The 18,717-nt window shown below is 40.4% G+C and overlaps 1 long non-coding RNA gene across 6 annotated transcripts in view; it reads right to left on the reverse strand.

The window, feature by feature from the left end:
- LOC143644593 (uncharacterized) overlaps window positions 1–8,304 on the reverse strand; it is a 369,167-nt gene extending 360,863 nt beyond the window's left edge. For 3 of the 6 annotated variants that reach the window (XR_013156775.1, XR_013156779.1, XR_013156774.1), the window contains exon 1: window positions 3,195–8,304. This is a non-coding gene — a long non-coding RNA (uncharacterized LOC143644593). Of the gene's footprint in view, window positions 1–1,058; window positions 3,155–3,194 lie in introns of those variants that run through there. The other 3 variants (XR_013156777.1, XR_013156773.1, XR_013156776.1) reach the window with 2 other exon arrangements.
- Between the last annotated feature and the right edge of the window lie 10,413 nt (window positions 8,305–18,717).

Genomic DNA, 18,717 nt, shown 5'->3' on the forward strand with positions numbered 1-18,717 from the left:
CTGACTTCCCTGAGATTCATCCTCAAATTAATCCAGTGCAGTGTCTATAATAATTAACATTTATGTAGCGTTTACAGTGTACCAAGCACTGTGCCAATTAAGTCACATGGAGCATGCTCTTTGGGAGAATGGGAATAAGTCAAACATGAACTGTAAAATCAAATATGAATTTCCTGTTTCTCTTTCTCCATCTTCTCTCACTACAGGACAAACATATGCTAAATTCCTTCTATGAAAATTTAAATACAGTCTCCTGCTAAACAGATAAGGTCAATAGCCTGCTTAAACCCCAACAATTTCCCCTTATGTTTAGAATAAAATCTAAACTTCTTAAAATGTCCTTTGAGACCCTACATGCTTTAGCTCCTACCTATCTTTCTATTCACAGTTTCTGAAGTCCAGCCTACCCCAACCCCCAACTCCAAACCTCTATATCCTCTCTACTCTTCTGGAACATACTAAGCTTTGTGTCCTCTTCAGGACCTTTGCACTTGCCCGAAAGCTCTTCCCCTGGATCCTCCTTCTCATGGCTCACTCCTTATTCACATCTTGGCTCAAGTGTCACTTTCTCAAAGAGGCCAAATAACCCTTTTGGAAAGTAAGATAACACACTCCCAAAGTTGTGCTGGCACTGGCTCACACTGTATATGGCTCGTTCCAACTCCCAGTCATGTTAGTAGTTTGGACTCAATCATGAAGAGTGTATTTACACTATAGAAATTGCAAACACAAAAAGCCATGCTTTTTGTCCTCCAGAGAACAAGCTGTTGAACACTTACCAGGCCACCACTACCCATTTCTAGTCCCCACCTGTCACTGTCCAATGCATCACCTTTTTCATTCTCTTGATAGCATCTATCAGTCTGCAATCACCTTTTCTACATGTTGTTTACTTTTATATTAGCTCTCTTCCCATCTAGAATGTAAATTTAAAGAGCAAAGACACCATTTAAAGTACGCATTGTTACCTCCCTAATACTTAAAAGCATATGTATAATAAGAACTTAAAATTTCTTATTGAAAGAATGAATTAGTATCACGCACTTAATATTACTTACCCCAGTGTATGTAAGATTCTGAGTTTGCTAAGAAGGTCCCTCATGGTTAAGATATTTTCAATCTAGAATTTTCTAGTAGCTACAGCTTCAAGAACTATCAAAGTGACAGTGTATGTATGCCATACCAGCCACCAATTAAGAACCAGAATAATCATTTAAACATCATTTACTAGTTTCCCTACTCTATAATATGTTTGAAAATTGTGAAGAGCTCACCCTTGTCTCTTTTCATCCTAGAGTTCTATGTAGAAAAATGTCTCCCTTCTGAAGGGCACTTACTGTATAATTCCTTTGTTAGGATAACAGAACCATCTGGCCCCATCCATCTTGCTGCAATTTGATCCTGGGTTAATTGCACCCTGTCATTAGCCATGATTGACACTGTATGTTTTCTCTCTTCACTAAGAGCAGTTCATTATGGAAGCAGTTTTGTGAAGACTTAAATTCTTGAAGACCTTTTCGCAGCTGCTTGTGTGGGACCAAGGACTTTTGCTTGGGTTTTTCTGACAGCCCAGAAGATCAGTACATCACCAAAAATAAGATGTAAAGGGGGAAGTTGGCCACAAGAGAAAAGAGATAGCAATCCTTTGGAATGCTAAAAAGCAGCACCTAATAGGCAACAGGACAAAGGAGTAATTAAACAATCATTCAGATTGATTATCCAAGAATGCTGGATGATGCAGATGGCAAGCACCACTTAAGAGAACTATGACATATCTGCAGTATGTAGATAAGGGGTCTCAAACTCAAATGCTAATTTGTAGGAGCTAAGTGGGCAAAATAAGTACTGAGGGTATCAAATAATATGGGAGGGAAGGCTACTGAGAATGGGGTTACTGTGGCAAATTGAAGAGTGATAAAAGAGCAACATATACCCAGCTCCAGCTACTTTTTTGCCAAAAAAGGAATATAGACTCAGTAATGTTGGACTGTAATGGATATTGTTGACTGCCTCCCAATATTAATCACCCCTTCTGATTAATCCCTTTCCCCTACATAACTCAGGGAAAGTTAATTCTATTCTCCCCATTCTAGTCTCCAGGGATAGATTCACACTGGTCTAAGCCAATTAAGAAAATTTCATTCCCCTCGCTAGTGATCAGCACTTTTAAATGGGCATGTGACACAATTCTAGCCAATGGGACATGAAGGAAGGCACCTGAACATCTGGGCCTCAAAGAAAGAAGCACGAAGAGACAGTTTTTCTTCCTCTGGACAGAATTGTATCTGGTTGTGATGCCAGAAACTGGTGCTGCCTCTTGCTCCCAGCCACGCTCAGAGACGAGGGCAGAGCTTAGGGCATCTTGAAGAAGCGGCAGCCGAGCCTTATAAGTACACATCTGGAACCAGCCTCTGGACTTACCTGTACAGGAGTTAATAAATTTTCTTTTGGTTCAAGCCAGTCCAAGTACAGGTCTGTTACTTTTAGACAAAAGAACCTTAAGTGATAAACCAACCTTTCAGCTTCACAACAGAAGACATTCCATTTTTTAAAAGACATTCCATTTAAAAAAAAATCATAGCCACTAATTTCTAATATTGTATAAAAGAGCTCCCTTTGATCAAAAAAATAAAAACAAAACAACAACAACAACAACAAAAAAAGGAGGGTGGAAGTGGGCCACTCACTTTCAACTCAAGACCCCACATGCCACCTTAACTCCCCGTTCTCAGTGGAAGTGCTCTCAAATTGCACATCCTGAGGAAGTTCTAAATTCCTGGACTTTACATGTTACCTCACCATTGATCAAGCTACCACTCATCTCTGCCTGACTTTCAGAGCTTTGCTTTCTGCATAATTTAGATCAGAATATCAATATCTAAATGTGCCATAATGTAATGCTCAGCAAAAGACATGTCGGGCTAGTGGAGACATTTGTGAAAAGGAAAGGCTTGTTAATTAAGTTTCTTTGTAGGAAAAAGGTCATGAAAATGAGAAAACACTTTCCTTATTAAAGTCCAGCAAAACCAATAAACTTGAATTACTATGTATATTAACATGGTTATTTCTGCAAATATTATCCATTCTTGTCTTCATGGTTTTGCTGAGAGCTTGTCCCTCCTGCAAAATATCCTCTTTTGTCCCCTTTTCCTATTCATATTTTACCTAGATTTTAAGGCTCAATGCAAACCTACCTCTTCCAAGAAGCTGGTCCTGAACAGTTTCTCAAACTGTTTCTTCACATGTGGCTGACACACCATCTGTGCAGAATCACCTGGAGCTGTCTGCCTGTTAAAACTTTGCTTCTAACTCCAGAACCAGAATTACTGGATTCAGGGCTTCGGATTCTGCAATTTATATGCTCCTAAAGTGATTCTTCTGCACACTGTAGTTGGGAGTTCTAATGTACTCATAATTATACCATTACAATGGAATAGCAAATCATTCCATGGCAGTTTTCTCATTGCCAAAGCAAATATTATGCAATGGGTTGGCTTAAACAACAGTTTTGAAGCTAGAAAAAGTCCAAATCAAGACAATGCTTTCTTTCCAAAGACTGACATTCTGAGGCTGGCTGCCAGTTACACTTGGACCTTCGCTCCTCTGTTCCATATCATTGTACATGGCAGCAGCCTCTTTTGGTCTCTCCCTGTTCTTCTGGATTATACTGACTTTCAGCTTCTTGCTTCCCACAGCTCTCTCTCTGCCAGAATTTCATTCTTCTTATAAAGGACTCCAGACCCATCCTAATGAGCTGAGCCACACTTTAATTGAAATAACCTCATTGAAAGGTCTTATTTACAATGGGTTTACACCCACAAGAAATGATTAAATTTAAGAACATGTTTGTCTGGGATATTATATCCCCAAACCACCACACTGGGCTTACTTTTAATTGATCCTTTCCAAGCAGATCATATGGTCCCAACTAGATTATAAGCTCCTGGAGGGTAAGGAACTAAAATTATACTTAGATATTCTTATTTATTCTGAGCTTCGGCAAATGCAGATTTACAGTTCTTGTTTCATGGGGTTGTTTGAGAATTAAATGAGATTTTTAAAATTTCAAATGTATTGAATCCTAACTAGTTACTAAAAGTTAGTTCTAAGCTTTAGAGTCTGTTCTAGTTTCCTAGGGTAACAAAGTACCACAAACTGGATGCCTTAAAACAACAGAAATTTATTGTCTCACAGCTCTGGAATCTAGAAGTCTAATAACAGTGTCAGGAGGAAGACAATGGGGAAGGATCTGTTCTATGCCTCTCCCGGCTTCTGGAAGTGGCCAGCAATCCTTGGCATTCCTTGGCTTATGGAAACATCACTCCAATCTCTGCCTCTATCATCACATGGCCATCCCCTTAAAAGGACACCAGTCATACAAGATTATGGGCCCACCCCACTACCTTATGACCTTATATTAGCTTGCCTAATTCCATTTGTAATGATCCTATTTCCAAATAAGGTCACATTCTGAGGTATTAGAGACTAGAACTTCAACACATCCTTTCTGGGGACACAATTTAAGCCATAAGACACCTTACTGTATTTCATCCTCAAAACAAGTCTGTCACATAGGTACTGTAATCTCCTTCTTGCCAAGGCGCAAACTGAGTCTCAGAGAACTTGGGAAGTCTTGAAAAGTTAGCACAGTAAGGGTGGACCCAGACTTTGAAGCCACATCCCTCTGACTATAAAATCCATGCTTTTAACTTCTATCCTGATATTTACACAAATATAAATTACTGGTGATTTACAAGTTCCTGTATATGGTTCCCAAATACTCAAAGTAACTAATACCCAAGGAGAAGACATGTCAAAACTTCCAACCTAGACCTCGGAGATAGAGAAAAATCGTTTCACATTTCTTGTATCAGGAATAATCAATCTCATGTTAGCATCAGATCTTATCCTGAGAGTCTGGACACGAGTCCCACCTCAGAGAATACTACGCCCAATGTAGAAGAAAACTGAGGAAAGCAAGAGCTAAAGCTGGGAAGCCAATAGTAACATAAGCAACAGCTGGAGTCACAGCAACAGCCTGAGCAGGAACAACACCTGGTACATTTATTCATCCATGGCCGTGTTCTCAACCCTGGCTGCCAATAAGAATCACCTGTGAAGTTGTTTGCAAAATGCCTAGGCCCCAACCCCTGAGATTCCTGTTTAATGATTCTGAGGTCTGCCCAAGCATAGGCTACTCAGATGATTCTGATTCAAGTCCAGGTGATTCTGATATGCACCTAGGATTGAGAAACACTGATCCACCCGCAGGCAACAGACTTAGTCTCAGTCGGCCCTGAACACTTGGAGCTTACCCTGCTGGAATTCGGAGCCCTCTTTTCATGCCTGATCCTAGCATGGTATCTGACACATAGCAGGCACCATGAAAACATTTTTTGAAAAATGATAAGTGAATTTTGAAACTTGCTAACATAAAGTGCCTCATTTAGCCTACTTCCTATACCCTAATTATTCCCTCACCTTTGCCCACCACTTTTCCTTTGCCTCACTCTCTAGAGTGAGCACAAGCAACCAGGAAAACTGGAATTCCATTATTTAATGTAGTCCAGGACAATGTCAACTCATAGAAGTTGACAGAATTTAGGGTTCCCTAACTCAGCCTCTAGTAGCTCTCTCTGCTAGGAGACATTTCCATGGGTTTCTCACATCTCTATATGTTTAATAAGCAGAGGCACTGACAGCTTTTATTTCAGACTTTCTTTTCAAGAATGTTTGCATAGCGAACCACCTTGGAACATAGAGAGCATTTCCTTCCAGGACAGAAAGCATATCTGTTTCTTCCCTCTGGGGAGAAGGTTGGGCACATTTGCTTGAAACTCCCATATAAAAGATTGGAGTTTCCTTAGTTCAGAGTTTCTTAGCTAAGAGTTCCTCAGCTGTGAAGCAAACCTCTGTGTGTACAACATTCATCTGGGCCCACTCTGCTGTGCCCCCATAAGTCTTAGGGGGCAAAAAGATCCAATAGGAATACAAAGCTCATGCTACCTGCTGTGCTGAGTAATAAACTTTCCTTTGTCTCTATGAGTATCATGTTTTCTGCTGGCCTCCATGGAACTGCGACAGGCCAACATGTTAGCTTGCCAAGTAGGATAAAATCTCATATCCTTCACAATTCCTGAAAAAAACTCCTATACATCCTTCAAGATTCCCCTCTATGAGGCCTCCATAATGCCCAAAACTGAATTACCTTGCCCTTCCATGTGTTCACTAGAATTGAAATAGAACTTTATCATTTAGCACATTTGTTGAAATTGTCAGTTTGCACACTTATCTTCTTCACTAGACTCAAAGTTACTTAGAAATAGGAACCAAATGATATTTTTCAATAGCGCGGATGCCAGTAAAATAAAATCCTTACTACACGAACTATGTGATTCTCATCTCTCTATCCTGGCTCACTGACCTGTGCCCTCTCTACCTTTGTAGAGACACTACTGTCTCATAGTTTTGCCTTTGCTGTTCCCTCAGCCTGGAACACTCTTCCTTCTGATTTTCACATGGCACCCTACTACACTTCATTCAGACCTCTGCTTAAAACTATAATTAAAGCTCCATGAGGGACTTTGTCTATTTTTTTCACCATTGTATCCTCAGTGCCCAAAACAGCACCCAACACAAAATAAAGTGCTTGATAAATATTTGTTGAATGAACAATTAAAGAATAAAAATACCTAGCACAGAACCTTGCATATAATAGGTATTCTGTAATAGTAGCTGTCATTAATGTAACTGGGGTGGATATACAAATTTTAGTCAGCAACACCCAGTACACAAAATGTCACATTTCTTTATTTCTTAAGATTGCGGTTGATCTGCTCCAAGCCCTCCCTGCTAGGCTGGGAAGAAACTCAACCTCTGTTGGTGGGAAGGGGCTCTCTAACCTTCTCTAGGATTATGTAAAAATTTCAGAGGGTGGGTGCAGGTCAGCACATTCAGAAAAAGCATCTTTGATTTTCAGATGATAGCCATTGTTGTTGATACACACTATGCCCCCCAACACGCACACATACACACTCTTCTATAGAATACTCTTTGTAGCGTGTCAGCCTGCATCCTCTCTGAGGTCCAGCCACCTGCTGGGACTTTGCAAAAGAGGGGTCAGGTCCATTCTGCCAGCAAAGATGCAATACAAATCCCCTCCAATACCTCTGAGGATGCTTCCCACTTCTCTCGGCTCCATCTGCTTTCGCCTCCACCTCTCCAAAGTACTCTCCTCTACCCCTTCCAGCATAATACCCTTCAAATGACTTTAGATTTTCCAAATTTTAAGCTTGGAAATTTTTGCCATTGGCCCTACCACACACAAGCTGCTGTAAAATGCTAAATGCAGCATTTAAACAGACTTGCTGAAATTCAACCAGGCAAAATTCAAAGTCTCAGTTCCCTTCTTTGCAAATAACCTGTATCAGGAAGAACAAAATACAAGGTGATTCACAATAAATTACCTGCCCCACTAGAACAAGTCCTTGTATGTGTCCCAGCATTTAGACCTCTGCCTGGCACACAGGCATTGAATAAATGTTTGTGGAATTCATGACTGATGAATAAATGGAATTTACCTAAAGGAAACAAGTGACCTCTAGGGTGGACATCTCAGTTTTTCCCTCCAGGTCTCTCCCCCATCCTTCTCCACATTTCTCTGGGCTGCAGGAGGCTGAGCTGCCTTCTGCTGGGTTTGCTTAATGAAAGGCCCTGGAAAGAGACCTGGGGAAGAAAGAAGAGCCAGATCGAGGTGTTCATTCCCTCCTCACCTCTATTCCATTGCTGTGGGGTCAATGAGAGCCGACTGTGTTCCTCGTTCCAGTGTTCAAGCAGAGAAGCAGAGCTCCGAGCTGATATATAAACGCAGGCACACACACACGTGTGGACATATGTGTTGTATGTCCATGAAGGCATTTACACGCGTATTTCAAGGGCAGCAGGCTATGCTGTCTCTGTAGGGCTGTCTCCATCTCTGGCGCTGGAGCTTGAAGTCCCCACAGGGCAGGCAGCTGGGAACAGCAGACAGAAGCAGAGTGGCCGGGAGCAAGGCCGAGCTGGAGCCGCAAGCACTGGCTGGAGCTCATGGCGAACCGAAGCCTGGGTCAGTTCTTGTTGCCTCTGACCTTGGTGACGGGGATCCTGCCAAAACGAAGCCCTCCCTCGCGGAACTGAACACAAGCCTGGTTCAGGAAGCCAGAAAAGCTGAAGGAGGATCATTACCAGGCCGCGGCCTCAGGCCAACCAGGAGGGCCCACCAATGCGCAACAGTGTGTGAGAGGCAAAATGGCGGCTCCACTTGGTCCTCCACTCTCACGTAAGACGCTCCCGTGTGGCAGCGCGCATCACGCAGCCCCAGAGACGGGCTCAGCCCGGCCCCTCGGTGTGCAGAGCGGGAACGCCTCTCAGGGGACGCCGCAGCCCCTGCCAGCGCCCTCTGCCAGCGTGGAAGCCCAGCATCCCTCAGCTCCCCCGGGGGATACACGATGGGAGCATGTGTTTTGTCTTCGTTTAAGTAATGTGCCCTTGAATAAAAGAAAAGGGAACTTATAAAGAATCCATTCTGTGTGGCTGACTGTATGCTGAGCTCCTTATCTGAGGTATCTCATTTAATCCCCCAACAATGCCACAAGATGCGGGAGTAGAAATTATCCCCTCTATTAGGAACAGGAGGAAACCAAGACTGAGAGGCAAAGTGATGAGCCCAAAGTTAGACAGCTAATAACGGAAGAAGATAGGGTTTTAATTTTTGGTCTTGGATGCGTGCTAGAAATCGCATAAAATGGTTTATTTTTTAAAACCTAGGGTGGGCCACGGTGGCTCAGCAGGCAAGAATGCTCGCCTGCCATGCCAGAGGACCCGGGTTCGATTCCCGGTTCCTGCCCATGTTAAAAAAAAAAAAAAAAAAAAAAACCTTATGACAAGTCTATAAGGTAGGTCTTATTACCAGCCCTCCTTTTACACAGGAGAGAACTTCGGTGTAAGAAGGACAGGGTCCAAACCCAGCTCTGCCTGATTCCAAACCCTTCTACTGTGGAACAGTGCCCATAAAACACAATTGAGGCATCATTTGTTAAGGCTGTGTTTCAATCCTGAATATCCTTCTCCATAAATATACAGCGAGATCTACGTATCTTTAGAGATATAGCTTCACATATCCATTATATTCTATTCAACACATAACACAGATATTCCATCTAACACGTCAAGCTGTTCTACTGCCTAGCGTTGAATTACTTGCCTCTCCCAACCTCCATTAAGCAAGTTTGGGGAGAAAAGCTAGCTGCCACATAAGTCTTGATGAGAATAAAGTCTCTTTATTACTATTATTATTCCCCTAATGGTTTGTGCAGTATCGTACATAACTTTTTAGTCCTTCATAAAATCCCGTTGATAAACATTTGACAACTTGTTACAATTTTTAAACTTTCATTGCCGGATCTGTGCCAGCACCGCTGGAATCTAACAATGTGATAATGAAGGCAGCCACAGTAGCTTTCTGTGATGCTATAAAGAATTTTGCAGCTTCCCTCAGCCCCTAATTTATAGCACAAGCACTGATGAACGATCAAGATTCACTATTTGCCTTTATAAGAAACAGGCCAACCAATTCATAATTTTCAGGAAAGCTGGTTTTAACAGCCCTATTAGTTTTACAGTTCTGACTTTTGTAAGCTTCAATTTGTTATGTTTAAGTTACTTGCTCTGAGGAGTTTGAGTGCTCTTACTGGGGTCTTTTCTTACGGTCTATTTTTCCAAACTGAGTTTCCAGGGAAAGATGATGCCAGTGCTGAAATGTCAATTAAAATAAACTGAAAGTCAAAGGAAAAAGCCATAAATGTCCATTGAGTTGAAAACTCTCAGAACCTTTCTAACCTTCTTCAGTGTATTAAAAATATTTTTTAAATATATATATAAAATAAACTAGAGATGACTCGTGTTGTCATTCATAGGCTACACTAGGGTTTATAAGCATTTGTTAAACCACATCCCATTTTTGAACTTCACACTATTATTAATCCCTTTGTCTATTGAGAGATGAGGAAATTGTTAAAATGCGTGAGACAAATATATTCAAAAGGCACATTCGATCCTAGACTTTATCTGTTTAAAAACATAATCTTAAAAATAGGTTTAAATATATGCCTGAAATATTTATTAATATATTCATAGTCTTTACATAGTCATTCACTCATTCATGAAGCAAATAAATTTTAAGCACCTAGTGCAGAAGTTGGAAAACTATAGCCTGGGAACCAAATTCAGCCTGTTTCTGTATGGCCGGCAAGCTAAGAATGATCTTTATATTTTTTAATCAGAAGGATAATAATATTTTCTGACGTGAAATGTTATAAAATTTAAATTCCAGTGGCCATAAATAAAGTTTTACTGTAACACAGCCACACTCATTTGTTTACATACTGTCTGTTCTGCTTTCATGCAACAATGTCAGAGTCCTGCAGAGTCAACAGAAACCATATGACCCACAGGTCTAGAATATTTACTATCTGGCCCTGACCTAGTATAGGAAAAAACTATGGCAAATGAAATACAGCCTGCCCTGCCTTCAATAAGGACAATGGAAAATATGTCAAAGAATTATCTGTACTGTGGAGAAAAGTCAACACAGGAGGAGGGGTGATAACAGTTTTATAGAAAGTGGTTGAGATGTCCTCCTTCATATGTGTGGAGGACTGTGGGAAGCAGGATTACATGGCTTGTGAATAACAAGCGCAGACCAGGGAGAAAGGAAGTGCAAAGGCCCTGAGGATATTAGTGCTGCTAGAGCTGGCATGAGAAGGGGTTGGAGGGAAATGTGGCTGGATCACATGGACTGTGATAGGCATGGGCTTCACTAGGTGAAGAGGGAAGCCATTCAAGGGTTGAAAAGACAAGGGATATGAATTAAGAATAGACTGTGGCAGAGTAAGGGCAGACAGCGGAGACTGTTAAGAGGACAATTCAGATGGCAGCAGTGAAGGATACATGTGTGTGGTCTACAGAAAAGGGAATATGAAAGCCAAAAAGCCAGGTACCATTCAGGACCTGTACTTCTGTACATATCTTATTTGTTTCACTAAGTGAATTCCATTATTTTTCTTTTGGTGGAGTTGTACTCACAGTATTCAAATCCTTTAAAACTTTATAATAAGCATCCAATTCCTCTTCTGAGTACATACCCCAGGATTGTGATTAAGATGTGTACCAAGTTTTTAACTACAAGAATATTATTCACCACTCCGTTTAGAACATCAAAACCTTGGAAATAACCTAAATGTCCAACTACAGGGGATGGATTCATGGCATACTATGCAGCCACCATCAAAGACGAGAAAGAGAACATGGAAGGATCTGGATTCTGGGAGTTTTTCTGTGATGGCGGTAAGAGGAAAGGGCTGGAAAGATGAGAGATTGTTTCTGAAAGGAACCTCTGAGATTTCAGAGGCAGGATCATCTAGATGTCAAAAATGTCCACAGTGAGTTCTTGGAAATGAAGTGGAATAAAAGCAAATACCACTGGAAGTAGGAAATCAGAGCTGCTTGAGCAAAGTGCACCAAATCTCAACCATCTTCAATCCAACAGCCCCTGTCTAATATAATACCCATTTTCCTAGATGGAAATAAAATGATACAAATTTCCTACCTGTGTAATTTTTTTAAAAAAAACTTAATGCAAGCCCTAACTTTAATACAAAGAGGACAATAAAAACATAAAATTTGTAATAATATATATTTTAGTGTGTAAATGCTTTGCTTAGGCATTACTATATTAGAAGACATAATGAAGTAGCCTAATGCTCACAGTTATATATAAAATCCTCTGAATACAATAGCTACATGTACAGGCTAATACAGGTGTGTTCAGCAGGCGACCTAAGTACCAAGATGGCATTGCTATCAGGGACATGAAATGGCAAATAATTCTTGGTGAATTTCCAAACAAAACAGAGTACAATAGCCCTTCAATTTACACCATATATATTAAAGCTGTGCAAAGAATGCTTCATGCTATAGATAAAATGGAATTTGGTTCTGGGTCATCCATATACTTATAAACAGGGTCTTCAACTACTCTACTGTTTGAAAGAATGCTAGAATGTCATGCAGGATGTGGAACAATAATCCTTCATCATCCCAGACTCTCCTTCACAAGGCAGGATGCTGAGTAACCCTGGCTCTCACCCACTAATTCAACCTAGATATTGAACATAGATCTTTGAGAGGGATGTCAGAAGTTTGATGGGGAAAAAGAAAGGTGTGATCCAGAAGCCAAAATCTTCAAACAAATGAGGGTGACTAGGAGAAAGGAAGATATCCATAGAGGAAGAAGTCAGTGGTGTGCTGATAAATGTTTAATGACTGGCTCTGATCTGTAGTGTTTGCCAATTTCCGTTGTGTAAGTACTCCCACCATGGCCAGTTTCAATCTACCAACATGACATCAGTGAATGCAGAAGTTGGAAAGAGATGTGTTCAGTTCCCTCTCCAGAGCCAATACAGGCCAAGTCCAGCAAACCACTGGGATGGATAGAAGTTGGTACAGACAAATGGCAGGAACCTCAAATGAAAAGGAATTTCTTACATAAGGGTGTAGGTGCAATGATCTGAAAGATTCATCAAATGAATAAGAGCGATATCTCCAACTCATCTTTCCAAGCCAAAAGGACAAGAAGTGAGGGGCAAATACCTTCCCTTGACTAAGTGGTGACCTGGCATGTTCAATTGAGGTGAGCAGGGAAGAAAGCATTTGTTTTTAAGTGGGTAAGGATTTAGCAGAGTTTGTTTACCAGGAAACAAAATTTTAGAAGGAAAAAAATGGAATGTTCTGTATAGAAGGTAGCAGAGGAAAGCTGCATAAGGGAGACTCCAGCACAGAATGCATTCCGGGGTATGGCCAAGCGTGATGGAGAGCTTTCCCATTCCAAAGCCAATCTGAGCCATTGAGGAGATAATATTTCAGCTAAGTCATCTTGCACACAGCCATCAGATTATTAAAATTTTAGTTTCAGCAACTACTATAGCTGCTCAAAAAAAAAAAAAAGATTACTACAGTAAAACTCTGCGAAAAATTTTGCACATACAGCAAATGTGGCAAATTTTGCCACTTCATTGACTTTGTAAAACTGAAAGATCTCTCCCTTTGTCTTATGTAGTTTTGCTAATTGCATCATTAACAGAAGGCCATTTGACCAACATGGAAGCGAACAAAAAGCACTTTTTCTACATTTTAAGTGGAAATGCAAGTTAAAATATAAAATTTTTCATGCCTATGTGGTGCAGAATCCATAGGAGATAAGATGGTCAAGAGACAACATCTTTTAAAAATCAAAGAACTACCTTCTTTCATGTGTAATTGGTATGGCTGAACAATCAATCTTAGTTTCTCAGTCCTCATAATATGGACACACTTTGATGAAGATAGAAAGGCAGGGAGTGATTGCAAAAGTCTCAGTTCACAAAGAATGCATCTGAAAGAAAGGGATAGGAGGAAGCAAATAAATGAAGACTCTTCAAGATTGGATGTGGTAAAAGTGGGGATGTGCTAACTCTTGCCAGAGGTATACAACCTCAGGAGATGGATGGCTGAGAGTCAGTGACAAAGGGTGGGGCAGTGTGCCTGAAGACAGTAAAGAGTGACAATGCCCTTGGAAGGGACCCACAATTAAACAATGCCTAGAACTTTGGTCTACCACATATATGTGAACTATGAGCAAAACAAGTAGCCCAAAAAAAACTTGTCTAGCAAACTTCCTGCCCCTAATTTATAATTAAAAACCCCAACAAGCTGGCTGAATTCTGTTCTGTTTGGTATATGGAAACATGATTCAACCTTTGCCAGTCAGTTCTGAGACATAATTACAAATGAAGACACAGCTGTAGAGAGCCATGGACAGACACATAGCAAGAAAGTACCTGAAGGGAAATTTTAACAGCTTGAAGGGGGATCCAGGAGTTAAGAATAGGCCCTGGAGTCAGACCGGGGCTTGAATCCCTACATTTCCTACTGCTTAAAGGTGTAATATTGGGCAAGTCAATTAAGCTCTCTGAGCCTCCATTTCCTCACCTGCAAAATGGAGATAAAATAGTACCCACTTCCTAGGGTTGGTGTAAGAATTAAATTGGGCAATGCATTTAAACGGTAAACACGGTGACAGCCATCTACTGAGTCCTCAACAGGTGGTAGCTATTAACAACGGCAACAATATATAATATGAGCAACATCGTCATAAGTATTTATGCCATGGATAAACCACATCTAAAGCATCAGCCAGGAAGAACAGAAAATGGGTTTTTAAAAAGAAATGAGGCCTGTAGTCCATTCTAATCACTTATTTGGTTCAGGTAAACTTTATCTGTACCTGAAGTAAATTCATTCACAGTGTTGATTGAGTGCTTACCAGGCACTGATCTAAGTACTGGGGAAACAGTAGCAAATGAAAGAAACTAAAGTTCCTGCCTTCATAGAGTTTGCATTCCAGTGCTGCGGGACAGACGATCAATAAAAATAAACATACTATAGAGTGGTGGTTCTCAAAGTGTAGCCCCCAGACTTGTGGCATAAGCATCACATGGGAAGTGTTAAAAATGCCAAAGCTCAACAGGACTAGATACAAAAACTCAAAAATGGACAGCACAATAATACCTAATTGTAAAGTAATCATGTTAAAACACTGAATGAAGCTGCATCTGAGCTATAGGTTTTTGTTTTGTTTTGTGTTGTTTTGTTTTGATTTTACTATTATTACTTTTATTTTTTTCTCTATATTAACATTCTATATCTTTTTCGGTTATGTTGCTAGTTCTTCTAAACCAATGCAAATGTACTAAGAAATGATGATCATGCAGCTATGTGATGATGTTAAGAATTAATGATTGCATGTGTAGAATGGTACGATCTCTAAATGTTGGGTTAATTTCTTTTTTTCCGTTAATTAAAAAAAAAAAAAAGAGAAGGGATAATTGGAGATGAAGGGATACAGACTGTACAACGGGACTGGATATAAAAACTCAGAAATGGACAGCACAATACTACCCAATTGTAATGCAATTATGTTAAAACACTGAAGGAAGCTGCATGTGAGGTATAGGTTTTTTGTTTTTGTTTTTTTTGTTTTTTTTTTCTTTCTATTATTGTTTTAATTCTTATTCTGTTGTCTTTTTATTTCTTTTTCTAAATCGATGCAAATGTACTAAGAAATGATGAATATGCAACTATGTGATGTTATTAAGAATTACTGATTGTACATGTAGATTGAAATGATTTCTAATTGTTTTGTTAATTCTTTTTTTAATTAATAAAAAAAAAAAAAAATGCCAAAGCTTCCTTTGGAATTTCTGATTCCTGTGGAATCAGAAACTTTGGGGGTGGGACCCACCAATCTGTGGTGATTCCAGACCTCCAACTATTCTGACATAAAGCCGAGTTTGAGAATCACTAAGACTCTGCCTTTTACCAAACTTCCAGGTGTTACCAATAACCTCTATAAGGCTGGTCTGGAAACCACACGCTGAGAACCACGGAAATAGAATAAATCAGACAGAAGGGGTTGTAGGCTGTTTCTGCAGAAGCAGAGCCTGCGATGGGAATTTCAGCACACATACTCTGTTTGGGAGGTGAGCTCAGGAAGCACAAGGAGGAATGAAAAAGTGGGGCAGGGAAGGGCAAATTACTACTGTTTGTGGTCTTTGTGCAATTTTCTTTTTTGTCAAAGCCGCAAAAATCTTTTTATTTTACTGGGTGCAATGGTGCATGCATTCAGCACCAACATAGAAAGGCACCCTACTGCATAATACAATCTACTCCTCCATCCATGGTGACCCTGCCTAGACTGTTCCTGGCATATACTAGATGTTCATTAAGCAGCAGAATCTTGACTCTCATCTTTAAGTGAAGTCTTTTGGGAACTGATATGATGATCACATTTGTAATTTGCTACCTCTATCCTGTGGAATGTTGGGCTTCTCTCCAACTGCATCAACTCTGACTTCTTTATCTCTATACACAGCAATAGAATTTCTAGCTGGATACATGGCCACCTGAAGTCTGAATTTCTCAGTCTCACTTGCAGGTGGGTGCAGCCACGTGGCTAAATGTTGTGTGGAGTGAAGTGATATCTACAATTTGGCATTGTGCTCTTAAAAGGAAGGGAGTGTGTGCATGGGTGGTTCAGTGGTAGAATGCTTGCCTTCCATGTGGGAGACTCAGGTTTGTTTCCTGGACCATGTACCCCCCGCTCCCCCTTCCAAATAAAAGGGAGTGACTGTCCCTTTCTCCCTTCCTCTTGGCTGTAGCAAATCCAATGGTGGCAAAGCTGGATGGCATGGAAAGGGCAGCATTGTAGTAATAGAAAGCACTGGGATAGCAGGACTGGGGATCGTTACTGATTTTCAGAGTAGAATCACCATATCAGTTTAGATCTTGATTTCTTTGAGACTGAAATAAAATTCTATTTTTTTAAGCTACCATTTTTGGGGGTCTGCGGAATACAGACCATAATCCTAACTTTACAGATTTTGAATTGTTTTACAAAGAAGAATGGGAAGAAAAAAAGACAAAGATAACCTCTCCAGGCAGCATAAGATAAAATTGTTGCTACTAGTACATTAGCAGTCACTGGTGTAGGATTTGCCGTAGAAAGTTCACAGTTCTGCTAGAGTTCCATTCTACCTAAGATCTATGGCATCGATTTGTTCAAACAAAGCTTTGAGCCTTTTTCATTTACAAATGTAACCAACCTTGCTTAATCTTGGCATTATGTCTTCACTACTGAACTCGTGATGGCATTCTTAAAGCCCTTCTGAGATCCAAAAGAAGTTACCAAATCATTGAGTTAAACAGAGCCAACGCAGATGAGTGGAGCCCAAGATTCTACATGAATAGAAATGGGGTAAATTACAAAACTGATCATTGCATCAGCTCCCAGAAGATTTTACTTAACTGCAAGAGTCAAGATTCTCTCTGTCTGGCTGGAAAGAAAAAGGAAAACAGACCACAAACAAATGTATTGTCTAGGGTATGAGGAGGCAAGGATGTTTCTCCAACCCAAAGAATTAAAATTTTTACCTATACTTCTTTAATAAGGGTCAAATAGCCCTTTCTCCATAACTTTTTGTTGTCCCACTGAGTTCCTTAGCATGGCAAAAGAAGCCTCGATTTATCTTTATGATTACTATTATGATATTAATTCTATATTATTAAAACATTGTATGATTTTATAATAACATGAATGCTAATAACTAACCTGCAATAAGTTCCCATTATGTGCTTTAAATGAATTTTCTCACAATAATCTCAGACCACTTGTCAGCTAGGTATAATTATCACCTTCTTATGGATAAGAAGACTGACCCACAGGGAAGACCCATAACAGCCAGGGGAATGGCAAATCTAAAACTCAAAGCTACGCAGCAAACTATAGAGCCTTCATATGCATAATCTAGTTGCCTTTTAACCACCTGTGGTGGACTAGGAGCTGCATTGCCAAGATAGCTCTTCAAGAAAGGACTTGCTGCCCAGCTGCCAGAGTGTGGTCAGCAGACTGCCACCTGTCAGCTCCTTCAGGGCCTGCAGATGGAGAAAGCCACCACTCCAAGGTTATGCCCTTCACAGGATAGCCCAGGAGCACTGACTAAGCAAGGTGTGTACATAAAGTCCCTGCCATGGTCACCCGATGCTGGACACTGATAGCCAGTACTTGCTCCAGATCCCCTCTCCCTCTACCTCAGTGCCGCCTCCTGGAGAATCCCACCTGTGCTGATAAAAATCCCAAGTTTACTGATAAAACTTTAATTTGTTTCCAACTCCACCACCACTTACTAGCCGTTGAATTTGGCCAACTAGCTATATGCCTTGACTTTTTCAACCACAGAACGGGAATAACAATGCCTACTCCATTTGCATTTGATAGGGATGCAATGAGATAACCCCGTGGTGGAGAGTGACTGTGTTCACAGATTTTGCTTCCTCTTCTAGGGTGCACAGCTCAACTACATCTCCCAGATCCTTGGAATCTAAGAGTGGCCATGGCTAGTCCTTGCCAGTGGAAAATAAGGAAAAGCAGTTTGTCACTTCCAGGCTGAAGAAAATGAAAAGAGCGTGCTTTTTCCTTGTGCTCTCTGTATCTACCAGCTAGAAAATGCCAAGGCAAATTTGAAGCCATATTTTGAGGCTGGAAGGAGGATGGATCCTTCAATAACTCAGTGAGACAGAGCTCCCCATATTGGACTGTGATGTAAACAAGAAGAGAAAAAGCTTTCTCTTTTGTTAAGCAACCAAGATTTTGTGGGAGCTTGTTTTATCAGCTGTTGGCTATCCTTAATGATCCTGATGGATATAAATGCATATAAAATACCTAGGAATAAAAGCCGATGTTATCATGATTATTTTTGTCTCATCCATATAATAATTTTTAAAAAGTGGTTTCCTTTTCTTGTCAAGTCATTAAATACACCATTTGATTCACTTTCTTTGAAGCTTCTCACATGTAGCTCCCACTACTTGGGAGGCTCGAGGTACTGATGGCATTTATTGATCTAAGGTCACTGGTTCTCATTCTTGTTCATTAGAATCACCCAGGAATTTGGAGGTGGGTTGGTGTGTTTGTTAGAACCATACCCAGGCCCCACTGGAATTTAATTGAATAAGAATAAAGTGAAACACAGGGCTAGGCAGCTTAAACAAGTACTTCTCAAACTTTTTTGTGTATGTGAATCACTT

Source organism: Tamandua tetradactyla, chromosome 1, assembly GCF_023851605.1.
Source record: "Tamandua tetradactyla isolate mTamTet1 chromosome 1, mTamTet1.pri, whole genome shotgun sequence".
Taxonomy (NCBI): Eukaryota; Metazoa; Chordata; class Mammalia; order Pilosa; family Myrmecophagidae; genus Tamandua; species Tamandua tetradactyla.